The sequence below is a fragment of the Armigeres subalbatus genome, unplaced genomic scaffold (genome assembly GCF_024139115.2).
Source record: "Armigeres subalbatus isolate Guangzhou_Male unplaced genomic scaffold, GZ_Asu_2 Contig1255, whole genome shotgun sequence".
NCBI classification, from domain to species: Eukaryota; Metazoa; Arthropoda; class Insecta; order Diptera; family Culicidae; genus Armigeres; species Armigeres subalbatus.
The window spans coordinates 154,834-168,166 of NW_026942018.1; the positions used below are offsets into that span (position 1 = coordinate 154,834).

At 42.2% G+C, this 13,333-nt stretch overlaps 1 protein-coding gene across 1 annotated transcript in view; it reads left to right on the forward strand.

Moving 5' to 3' along the window:
• The window catches only part of LOC134202532 (cholecystokinin receptor-like), a 282,922-nt gene that overhangs the window by 77,049 nt on the left and 192,540 nt on the right, over positions 1–13,333 (forward strand). The window lies entirely within an intron of this gene.

A 13,333-nucleotide genomic window follows, 5' to 3' on the forward strand; every position in this document is an offset into this window, starting at 1 on the left:
GATAGGTGAGAGATTTTCTCTTTCTCTTTGATTCAAACCCTGGCTAACAATGTGACCATGACCGTGGTATCATATTAAGCCATCATATTAAGTAACACACCAGGAGAAGGTATCTGCCCGGCGTAACTGAAACGGGTAGTGAATTACAATTCATTACACAAATTTATGTTGATGATTACAACATTTGTTGTTTAATATGTGCTCGAAGTTTATATATATAACAGCAAAAAATGATATGGAATTATCTAAATAATTTCTAGACGCTGAACTATTTGGACTCACAAAGGTTACAAATCTCTGGTTGGATTATTCGTTTGAAAAATATAAAGTAATTGATATAATAAGGCCGATACAAATATTTGAAATCTATTTTGTCTCCCCCCGATTTTTTTGCCAAAAATAATGTTTTGAAGGGCAATAAAATAAAATTCGGATAATTTAGAGGATTTCCGAAACATTTTTAACAAATCCGAGGAGTTTTCTTGATTTTCTTCATTTTAAAATTTATTGTTTATTATGATATGGAAATGCTAATATCATCTTCCAAACTTGGACGTACATGTTCATGATAGCATTAGAGGCGAAAGTATAGAATTGATAGTTCCGTTAGGATACGGCAGGCATGAAGAATGTTTTTATAGAAGTCGATTGGAAAGCGAGCGGAGGGCAATATTTGTGATGGCACATATCGCACGACCTTCCTTCTGCCAAGCTCCCGTATGAAGGGGGAGGGAAGAATATCAGTGTGGAAGCTGATATATCTCCACTGGCAAAAGGAAGGTGGTTTGACTTGCTCATATGCCATCGCGTGCGGAAGGATTTGCTATCGACGAGTACTGTCCCCAAATTTCTAATATGACATCAGCATTTAGTCGAATAGGATTTTTATTGCACAGTTCTGTTTTCTCATTGCTTCTTCCCTCCCCCTTCATACGGGAGCTTGGCAGAAGGAAGGTCGTGCGATATGTGCCATCACAAATATTGCCCTCCGCTCGCTTTCAAATCGACTTCTATAAAAACATTCTTCATGCCTGCCGTATCCTAACGGAACTATCAATTCTATACTTTCGCCTCTAATGCTATCATGAACATGTACGTCCAAGTTTGGAAGATGATATTAGCATTTCCATATCATTGTAAATCGTTTAACTTCACGTAGAAGTAACACACACGAAATCATTAATTTAGTGTACTACCCTTGGTGGGGCATCCATCAATTAAGCTGTTATTGGTCGACGGTACAGCAGCAGTGCCTTTCTCTGCTTTGTTCTCTCCGAGGCAGCCAAGTTGGTTGCGACGAGACGGACGCAATGAGAAAACAGAACTGTGCAATAAAAATCCTATTCGACTAAATGCTGATGTCATATTAGAAATTTGGGGACAGTACTCGTCGATAGCAAATCCTTCCGCACGCGATGGCATATGAGCAAGTCAAACCACCTTCCTTTTGCCAGTGGAGATATATCAGCTTCCACACTGATATTCTTCCCTCCCCCTTCATACGGGAGCTTGGCAGAAGGAAGGTCGTGCGATATGTGCCATCACAAATATTGCCCTCCGCTCGCTTTCAAATCGACTTCTATAAAAACATTCTTCATGCCTGCCGTATCCTAACGGAACTATCAATTCTATACTTTCGCCTCTATTGCTATCATGAACATGTACGTCCAAGTTTGGAAGATGATATTAGCATTTCCATATCATTGTAAATCGTTTAACTTCACGTAGTAGTAACACACACGAAATCATTAATTTAGTATTTTTTATTATTGACCTTTCGGAGACCAGTAGGGCAAAAAGTTAATTAAATAGTTGTCACGACTAAAGAAATTAAAAAAAAAAATACTTTCATAAAAGGATTTAACAACCATTTAACAATCATAATGTACTTTCTGTTATCGCCCTTATCGCTCATTATTCTCCCTGACGTTGAGAAACATCAAACATCATTGTAATGTGATAAAACTGAGGCAGTTCACGCATATTCGCAGACCCACCGGCAGTTCTACCGCTGGTGATCAGATGCTGTCGCTGTGTAGGTAAACACAGCGAACGAACGAACGAAACGAAAAATGAGCGAGCAAAAGCATGTCAGTACGCGCTGCTGTCACAAAATGTAATGACTTGCACACGGTAGGCATTGCTTCTTTTATACACATAGAAAATCTTGCAGTAGACCCGAAGGCACGTGACATACCGCATTCTGATGTCCGTGTTAGGAATGCACGGGATTGGTTACATATGCAATTTTTACTGGATTTGACAAGAATTTTTAATATCTTATCGTTAATAATCTTAAGTTTCAATGAAATAGGCAAAATGGTAGAGAGTGTCCGAGTCGATTGATATATAAATCTTCAAAATCCATCGAAAGATAAAGGCGCTAGTAACGTTCAAAATCTTCCCTTCCAGCGTAACGCTCTCGATTTCCAAAAATCTAAATGACACCCAGTATAGTAAAGAAAGACGTAAGTTTTACGTCAAAAAATAATTAATGTTCCATAAGCTTTCATTGCAGTGGAAACGAGAATAGGACTTTTCATAAATTGATACTTGATTCTTCTGCCAGTTCACTGCTATTTGTTTACATTTTTAGGCTGGCGCGTTTTAGCTTCGGGGTGGCGCGTTTCAAACCGCATAGTTTGCATTTGCACGAAAATGCAGCGCTTCAAAATAAAATCGTTTTCTCGGAATATAATTGGTTTTTCGTCAAAAATGTTATTCCGTATTATAGATGGTAGGTTAAATTATTGGTTAACACATTTGAAGTACATAATTTCGACTATTATCATCGTTAAATTCGAAGATTTGCTTAGGGGCACATATTGAACGACCCTCCCTAAGTAGAAAGTGTAAGAAGAAATTTGTTTGTCCCAACACATGACTGAGGAAGAAAGAGTTTATACTGAGATTTTCGAAAGATTGAAATATCAATTTTGATAAAGGGAAACAAACACACAAATACCATTAATTTCGTATAGCTACGTGGTGCTACGTCATTTTTGCGTACAACCCGATTGGGCTGCGCCTTTGAGTTTTTTCAGCTGTTTTGATGTTTGCTAGAATGATTTATTTTCAATAATGCGCATTTCCAATCACAAACGTCAACAAACTAACAGTCGGAAGCTTTTTAGAAAATTTCACTTGGTGTTTCAGTCCTTTTCATAGAGAATGTGTAATTCCAATACAAACATATAGAAATCGATTAAACGTACCGCGATCCAAACAATAGAGATAGCATAAACACTTACTGCCAACCCTTAAGCAAAATCTACAGGGTTTGTTCTGCTACTACGTATAAAATCCATTACGTGAGGCTGCGTAGTCCTACGTCACCTCTGCGTACAACCCCGATTGGGTTGCACTTTTGAGTTTTGCATCGTGAACACATAGCCGTATCCTAACGGAACTATCTAATTTATACTTTCGCCTCTAAATCTATCATGAACAATGAAGCTAGGAAAATGGTATTCGCATTTCCACAACATTGTGAAAATCATCAATCATATAGAAAACATGGCCATTTTAAGTCTCACGTCTACTCAGTCTATTCTACCCATATTGTTCGTTTTTCCACGTATCCATTTGTGAAGTGGCTTTTTTTCAGTAGGGGAGAACGATCCAAAATGCACCCCTTAAGCTTTTTCGATGTTTTCGCCCATATAAACAAAAATACCCATCAATTTAATTGTATAGGTGCAAAATTTACAAACCCAGCTACATTTCACGATGATCTCCTATTCAAAACAATAACATTTTCATGACTTTTTAACGTATTTAAAAAACGTTTTAAAAATAGGCCTGGGGCAAAACGCCCGAATGGTGGTCAAAAATGACTCAATTGCATGTAAAATGATGGTGAACGCATGGTAGTTTGTTTTTTCTTAATGGATTGAACTGCAGTCTTACGGATGTTTAGGAAGAATAGCAAATCGTTAATATTGAGTGAATATGAAGGGATTTTGCTATTTTTTTTCCAATGGAGCTCAATGATGGATAACTAATTATGAATTGTAATGGTAATTGTAAGCGTGCTAGCAAAGTAGGCAATCGCCTGTAACATCCAAACTGATTACGCCCTTGGTAACCGGACACTGTTATTTTTTCCTAACATTAACTCCAACATCAAACCTTGAGTCGTACAGACGTATTTCAATAAAGCTGTTAGTTTTTCACTCGTTATTCGAGCCGTTGACTATTAATAGGTTATGGGCACCATTATGCGAGAGTCGACACACGGAATACCACAGTTCAATGGTGGACCAGGATTCCAGAACTGGAGCTACAGAGTGAAGATGTTTATGGATTCAGCCGATGTGTTGAACACTGTAAAAGAGAACTCTCCGACGGCTGAAGTTTGACGAAGCGGATAGAAAAGCCAAGGCCCATATTGTAAGTTTCTTGGCAAACGAAGTACTGGAAGTTGTACGCGAGAAAACCTCAGCAAAAGAGATGTGGAAGGCGCTTGAAAATACATTCGCGAAAAAGTCTATTGGCACTCAGAATTTACTCCGGAAGCAGTTAAATCGATTGAAGCTAGAAGAAGGGAAATCCATGCGAGCCCATTTGTTAGTTTTCGAAGATCTCATCAGGCAGTTGAAGACCGCAGGTGCAAAGATCGATGAAGCAGATGCAGTAATCTCTTTATTTCAAACTCTTCCGGATTTATATGACCCATTAGTAACGGCTTTAGAAAATCTCGCTGAGGAAGATCTTACCCTGGAAATGGTCAAGCAACGATTATTGGCTGAGGAAATGAAGCAAACTGAGCGTCAGGAAGATGGTGGAAGGACTAATACAGCTGCGTTCTCGGGACAAAAATTTGTCAAACCCAAGTATGAACCTAAGAAGTTTCAGGGAAAATGCCACAAATGCGGAAAACGTGGACATTTCAAGAGAGACTGCATGTCAAAACGGGACAATGAAGCAAATGTTGCAACAAAGAACGCAGTGGTTTTTATGGCAGATCGTTCAAATACGAAAGCTAGCGCGAGCAAGATAACCTTCAAGCTTGATTCTGGTGCAAGTGATCATCTGGTGAACCGGCAAGACGTGTTTTCGGTGTAACTGCGGCAAGTAGTGATCATCAACGTGGCTAAAGACGGAGAAACTTTGAAAGCGAAGATTTCGGGTACGATAACTGGATACAGCAATCGAGGAACACCACTTCGCATGGAAGACGTACTTCTGGTCACGGAGCTACGAGACAATCTCATGTCGGTCAAGAAACTTGCTAATGCAGGTGTGGATGTGATGTTTTCCGGTCCAGAAGCAGTGCTCAAGAAAGAAGGGCAAGTGATAGCAATTGCAAAGATGAAAGGTGGACTGTATGAACTTGAAGTAGATTTGGCGAAACCTTCTGCGAATGTCTGCGCATCAAGTTCGAACAATTTGTGGCATCGGAGATTAGGACACCTGAGCCAACAAGGCATGGAAGTGATGATGCGCAATGATCTGGTGAAGGGCATCGAATGCAAACCAGAAAAGTTGAATTTCTGTGACGTGTGTGTTCAAGCGAAGCAGTGTCGTGACCCATTCAATAGGACTCGTGAACGAGCAACAAGACCCTTAGAGCGAATTCATTCAGACGTCTGTGGGCCGGTGCATCCGCCGGCGTATGATGGTTCCAGATATTTCATCTCGTTTATTGATGACCATACTCACTTTGCCATGATATACCTTTTGAAGAAAAAGAGTGAAGTTTTCACGAAGTTTCAAGAGTACGAGGCGATGGTCTCAAATATGTTCGGGATGAAGATATTAAAGTTGAGAATCGATCAAGGGTGTGAGTATTTGTCGAATGTCCAGAAACAATATTATGTGCAGAAAGGAATTCAACTTGAGACGACCGTGGCGTATACACCCCAACAAAATGGGGTTGCTGAACGGTTCAACCGAACCGTTGTGGAGAAGATACGAGCTATGCTGTTTGAATCCAAGGTACCGAAATACATGTGGTCGGTGGCAGCATTGACGGCAGTTTATCTTATTAATCGAAGTCCAACCGCTGCTCTTCCGAAGTCTGTATGTCCTGCCGAATGCTGGTACAAGCAGAAGCCATCCATTGAGAAGCTTAGAGTTTTCGGCTGCAAAGCATATGCCTGGATCCCAAGTCAGCAAAGAGGAAAACTGGACCCCAGAAGTCGTGAGACTATTATGATCGGGTATGCAGCAAATGGTTACCGTTTATGGGACAAGTCATCAAGACGAATGATTATCGCTCGTGACGTCAAATTCGATGAAACTTGCTTTCCGTACAGCGAAAATATCGGAGATAAACCTGATGCTCCTCTATCAATTCTACTACTCGACGAGCAAGAGGGGGAGAAGTCTCAGATAAATGTGCCAATTACAAATGACGAAACAAATGAAGTAGAAACGGATGAAGAAGCAGATTATGATCCTGAAACAAATGAGTCTACACCAGGCGCGCTCCCTTCACAACCAGAACAGCATGAGCCCGACGCAGTGCTGAGGCGCAGTGAACGGGAGCGCAAGCTCCCTGGTAAGTTGTTAAACTTCTTTACTGGCTATAGAGCTACTTCTGCTGGTTCATTGTTCACAGACCCACCCGAATGCTATTCCGAAATTCCTCAAAGAAACGATCGGGAACATTGGTTGAAAGCAATTCAGGATGAACTGAAATCCATGGATGTCAACGGAGTATGGAAGATCGTTACCAGTCCTGCTGGAATCCGATGCTTAAAATCAAAATGGGTGTTTTGTATCAAAGAAGATGAAAATGGCCAGCCAGTGAAGTATAAGGCGCGCCTTGTGGCAAAAGGGTATCTACAGCGCCCTGGAATTGATTTTGATGAAACTTATGCTCCTGTTGCCAAACTTCCGACGATAAGAACAGTTCTTGCGGTCGGAGTCCATCGAAGTTTTTATTTTCATCAAATGGATGTCAAGACCGCATTCCTACATGGGGACCTGAAGGAAGACATCTTTATGCAAATTCCAGATGGTGTACGGGCTGAAAAAGGTCAAGTTTGCAAACTTTTGAAGTCGCTTTATGGACTTAAGCAGTCCCCCCGTTGCTGGAATGAGAAGTTCAATAAAGAATTAATCAAGATAGGATTCACCAGATCAAAGCATGATTACTGTTTATATACTAGATGCAACGAAGGTGATGAAGTTTATCTCATCCTCTATGTTGACGATTTGCTGATAGCAGGAAGAAGGCTTGAAACCGTGATGAAGTTGAAGAAGCAACTGTCTACCATTTTCGACATGACTGATTGTGGAGAAATTAACCACTTCCTTGGCATGAAATTAGAATACAATCGACATTCTGGTGTGCTCAAACTTTCACAGAAAACACAAGTGAATAAAATTCTACATCGCTTCGGGATGAGTGATTGCAACGCTACCAAAACACCGATGGAGAAAGGATTACAACTAACCCGCACAGGACTACAAACTGAAGAACCATACAGACAACTGCTAGGAAGTTTAATGTACGTGATGCTTTGTGTTCGTCCAGATATTTGTTTTTCTATGGGGTACATGGGTCGTTACCAGCAGGATCCTACTGAAGAACATTGGAATTGTTTGAAGCGAATCATTCGGTACTTGAAAGGAACTTCTGATGTATGCCTGCACTTCCAAAAAGAAAATTCGACCGTTCCCTTGGAAGGATTCGCTGATTCCGACTGGGCATATGACACTGAAGATAGAAAATCAGTAAGCGGATACATTTTTAAGATTTTTGGATCAACAGTATCATGGTCCAGCAAAAAACAAACAACGGTGGCCATATCGTCAAGTGAGGCAGAGTACATAGCTTTGAGCAGTGCAATTACTGAAGCTCTTTGGTTATCTGGATTGCTTCAAGATATGCAAGTTGTCTCTTCTGAAATGCCTGTGGTAATCTGGGAAGATAATCGTGGCTGTATTGGAATGGCCACTAATCTGGAAACCAAACGAAGTAAGCATATAGATGTCAAGCACCATTTTATACGGGACAATATTGCAACTGGTCGTATTAGGATTGCTCCAATAGAGACACAAAATCAAGTGGCCGACATCTTTACGAAGGCTTTAGATTCTACCCGGTTCCAGATGCTCCGAAAGGCACTTGGACTATTCGAGAGAGAAGACATATCGAATGGACGATTGAGAGGGGGTGTAAGCGTGCTAGCAAAGTAGGCAATCGCCTGTAACATCCAAACTGATTACGCCCTTGGTAACCGGACACTGTTATTTTTTCCTAACATTAACTCCAACATCAAACCTTGAGTCGTACAGACGTATTTCAATAAAGCTGTTAGTTTTTCACTCGTTATTCGAGCCGTTGACTATTAATAAATAAAATGTACTACAACAGATTATATGAGTGATTTTATGAGTGAGGCCATTTTGCTCCAGGGGTGCATTTTGGACCGTTCTCCCGTACCTATAATAAAACGCAAGAGGTGTAATCTGCATTGTATAGTGTGGGCAGCCTCAGATTCGGTGCATCGCTGTAATGCCTTGCTAGGCATGGTTGTCGTTTCTAGACCAACATTTGAAAAGGGCGTAACAGCCAAAATTTATTCCTTCTGATTCTTCGTCTATATATATAGCTATATATGTGGACAAAGAATCAGAAGGAATAAATTTTGGCTGTTACGCCCTTTTCAAATGTTGGTCTAGGTTTATTGTGATGTCGCTAAGGCGTCGTTCCATTTATAGGAACTTTTTCACATAAGCGTAACTGTATTTTTTACCTTGAAATTTGAAACGACTCTATTGAGCATATTTCGTTCAACTGACGTTACTACTAGATAGATCGCAATCTCGTTTTTTGGTTGAATACATTGGTTGATGAAAATTGTTTGAATCAAGAGCGAGTGCCCTTCAAAAAATTCATGGCTCGAAACAATTTCACCTATTTGAAAAAAGTTCGTAGAGTTTATCGTTTTATCAGATATCATGGCTGAACATGTCAACAATCCATTTCAATTATTGAATCCATCGGTGGATACTTCTGGTAACTGCCAAAGTGATGGGATGAACATCGCCTAGGGGTAGCATGTAGCGGCAGTGCGCGGATGGTGTTAACAGTTTCGAAGCAGTTTGGATGCCAATCCAACCAGTGGAATTTTGTAAATGTCTATAGGCAGTTGCAATTTATTAATTAAAAGTACAAATGTATTAAAATTTAACGATGATAGTGTGAATCAAACTCAGAACACCCATAAAAGATGAATGATGATGATGACGATTGCTGTGCCACATACCCCTACAATGGTAAAATCTGAACGAGTTATCTTCAAGGACATAGTTGAAACAGTACTACGATGGCATTCGCAGTGCGTCAAATTGTCGTGAATATTAGCTAACATTCGACTAGGAAAAATTTGAATATCGCTCCCCACCGTGGCATAAACGCGTGTCACCAAGCCGCACAACGCAGATGTATTTTAGGTGTAGTCACTCAGCAAACTACCCGTATTGTTGAATAGTATAGCAAGCAAAGCAAGTATAGTTGGTTCGACTGAATTCTCTAGAAGCGGAACTACGAATGCTGCAGTTTCAGGGCAACTTTTACTATAATATATTTTTAATTAGTCTTACATTTAGCGCATGAATAGGTATAGTTATTTACAAATCTTCAGTATTTGCTTCTCCTGAATCCTCCCTTAGCTTAAGCTTAAACTGTTTAGGATATAATTAATCGGTTATTCTGCACATGTGAGAAGCTGGAAATAGGCATCTGACGAATTTCGCGCCAACCCTTCTATAGGGCTGGCAGTACCATCTTAGATTCAAATGAAACTTTTTGGACATAAAGATATGGTATTTCGAAGCTATTCTGCATACTTAGTTCACAGAGAAACAGACGTCTCACTTAGAACAAAATGCAATCAAAATCATCGTCACGAAAACAGTACCGCCCAATTCTAAATGCACTGTAGGTGGACAAGCGGCAACCAGGTGGCGGTAGTGAGCAAACGTCAAACACAAGTAAAACCGATGGAAGCGCCATCGGTGGTCGATCGACCACCTACAAAAAATTGAATCCACCGTTAAAAAGATGAACGATGGAACATGTGTAGAGTGAGACGTCTTTTTCTCTGTGCTTAGTTTTTCAAAAATTGTCAAGCGTAACATTTGATGAGGGGCTATTTTTTTTCTTTGATTTTTTTTAAATCGATGTAACTCAAAAATGACAAGACCTACAAAAAAGTGTTGTATGGCGGACTGTCGTGAAATTCCCTGAAGTTTTTTGGAAAAATATCCAAAAAATATAAAACCGATTTGCACAATGAAAAAAAAAAAATAAAAAAAATTACCATTAAAATTTCAGAAATGAGGATAATTACCGTCAAATCACTGAAGACGCACAAATGTTTTTGCAAAGAACAAGCGTCAAAGCGCACTCGTGATTTCGCTACTGACGGCACCATTTCGATTGAACTGTCCCCATCGCCAAGCGATTGTGTTTTGCACTTAGAATAAAATTAGTTTCGGATAAATATTATCTTGTAGAGAATTGTGAATGCGCTTTGACGCGTGTTCTTTGCAAAAACATTTGTGCGTCTTCAGTGATTTGACGGTAATTATCCTCATTTCTGAAATTTTAATGGTAAAAGAACCGATAAAACTTCGATAATGCGCAATTCCAATCCCTAACAGCAAAAGTGAAATCGCTTTCGCTGCGGGAAGCTGTCGCTGAGATCGCTATCGCTACCCAACGCCATGGTCTACTCTCCACCCAACAATCGCCTCCGATGCTGGCTCAGGGCTACGAATGGAGCACCGCGTCCGCTCTCCGAGAATTCTCGAACGAAAACGACGCGCATGACCGAGACACGAGTTTTTTATGCATAGAGAAATGAAGCGATGGGCGAAAATGACTATAACTTACATAAAACTGATGTCCGTGTTGGGGATGCAGAATTGGATTGATTGGTTCTGAATTTTTATTGGGTTTGGAAAGAATTGAAATTTCCACTAGCTCAACGTTGATAATCAAAAGTTTCAATGAAATTTGCAAACTGGAGAGTTTCAGATGCGTTTGAGATATAAATCTGCAAAATCTATCAAAAGATAAAGGCGTTATCAACGTTCAAAATCTTACATGGTTTCGCGACGGACCCAAATGTTGAAATTTTCATTTTACACCCTGTATCAGAGGCTTCTCCATAGACGTAGTTTAAATCAAAATGCGATCACATTATCAGTTAACAATTCATATGAATATATTTACTACAGAACATTTGTGATTCCGATTCCGACACTGAACTTCTGTCATTGCCATGCGATTATAGTTTGTACCTTTGAGATGCTAATTGTACGACTGACATACTACAGACACCAACTTTATGATTGAATTTTCTGTTGTGTTTAGCACTTTGAACAAATTTTCAAATAAGAGCAACCAAACAAATGACCGAGGTGGGCAGCGTAGTTCGCCTCCGCGCGGTGCTCGCTGGAAACGATAGCGTATCAACGGCAGTTGAAGGGCTAGGCGGCTAAATGAACTACAAACGAGGGAGCGCGGTAGCGCATTGAGACTTAGACTGCCATTTAAGTCTCAATTACGGTTCTGGCAGGCGTGTTAAAGGTTGTGTGTTTTGTATATTGTGTATTGTGAAGGCTGACAGCCGAGTCATTCTACTCCCTTAGTAGAGCCGGGTGACACCGACTCGAAACGGCGGGTGGGCTAATGGCAAGGCTGCCTTCCGTCCCATAAACCGTGGCGGGCCTTGTGGCACGCTGTCCAATTCTGCTGTCTGTTTGGTGACCAGACAGAAGTAGGCTCAGATGAACTCCCTGACTAACGCCGATCTGGCTCTGAACACGAAAGTGTCAACCCACGCATGGCCTCCCTGCTTGCTCGCAAGCATAGACAACCTTGAGATCATAGAGGCGACTACTTCAGTAGGATTCGATGGCAGCTGCAAGGGGGATCCATGAGCTATGTCAAGTACTCCAGTTAGAGGTAGAGGTAGGGGCGCCGTAGGCGCAGCGGGAGACCCCTTCGCAAGTAGGGGTCTAGCGAGGTCTCCTCTCACTAGGGAGGAGAATGGTGTTGAGGCCGTAGCTAATTTGCACGGGACTAGCACTACCCCAGCGGGAGGGGTTGACAGCCAGAGCGATGCTCAGGCAGTCAACACACCAGGCGAGCCTCTAACCGGTATCCGGTTAGTCGCCAAGCAGCTCGATGAGATCATCGAGTTCACGAGCGGTCGAAATAATATCAGCAAGGATCTGAAACAGAAACTTCTGGTACTTCGACATTCGGTTCAAGCGAGAGTTTGGAAGCGAGAATGGGGAGACACGTACTCCGGCAGAACCCTTCTCCTTCCTTGGAGGGAAGGTCTCGACGCAAGAGGTGATTGGTACCACCCTGAGTGTCGGCGAGGGAGGGACTGCGGCGCGCTCCAAACGCGCCCGGCAGCAGTCAGAGGGTCGGTCCGGTAACGTTAAGCGGCGCCTTACTGTTACGGACAGCGGTACGGTCGAGTCCGATAGGGCGCCCGATCGTCGAGAGAGGGCACCCAATCAGGCGAAACCACGAGGGAAGGGCAACGGTGCGGCCCAGGCTACTAAACCCAAGGGTGATGGTAGCCAACCTGCGACGACTGCTCAGCGGACCGAAAATCCCTGGCAGCTCGTTAGCAGAGCTAAGAGGAGGGAAGAGGGTCCTCACCCCGCAATGAAATTTAGGGACAGAGGCGAAGCCTTGTTGGTCAAGACCGACAAAGAGAGGTACGCCGACGTTCTTAAGATCATGCGAGGTGCCGAAAAGCTGGGTGAGGACGTGCGAAGCGTCAGACGCACCAAGGCAGGCGAACTGATCTTGGTGCTGAAGCGTGGAGCAAAGGCGAGCGGTACCGTCTATAAGAGGTTGGCCCAGGAGGTCCTGGGTGAGGGAGTGGAAGTGAGGTCTCTGGGCACCGAGGTGACCCTCCGGTGTAAACAGCTGGACGAAGTCACCGAGGCAGAGGACCTTATTTCGTCTTTAAAGTTGCAGTGCGATATAGAAGTCGAGCGGTCTTCTATTCGTCTTAGAGGTGGGCCCTTTGGCACGCAGGTAGCTTGGTTCAAGTTACCGGTAGCGGATGCCAAAAAGTTCCTGGCGGTCGGGAAACTGAAGGTTGGATGGTAAGTAAGTAAGTAAGCATATTCCAGCCACCTTTAGTCGAAAAGTGTTTTAGGTGCTTCGAATCTGGTCACAAGTCATGGGAGTGCAAGGGGCCGGATCGAAGTAACCTGAGTCGTCGTTGTGGAAAGGAGGGACATTTTGCGCAGGCCTGCGATAAAGCACCAAGGTGCGTTATCTGCGCTAGTAGGAAGCAAGCCCGTAACCATGTTATGGGTGGACATACTTGTTCCTTCG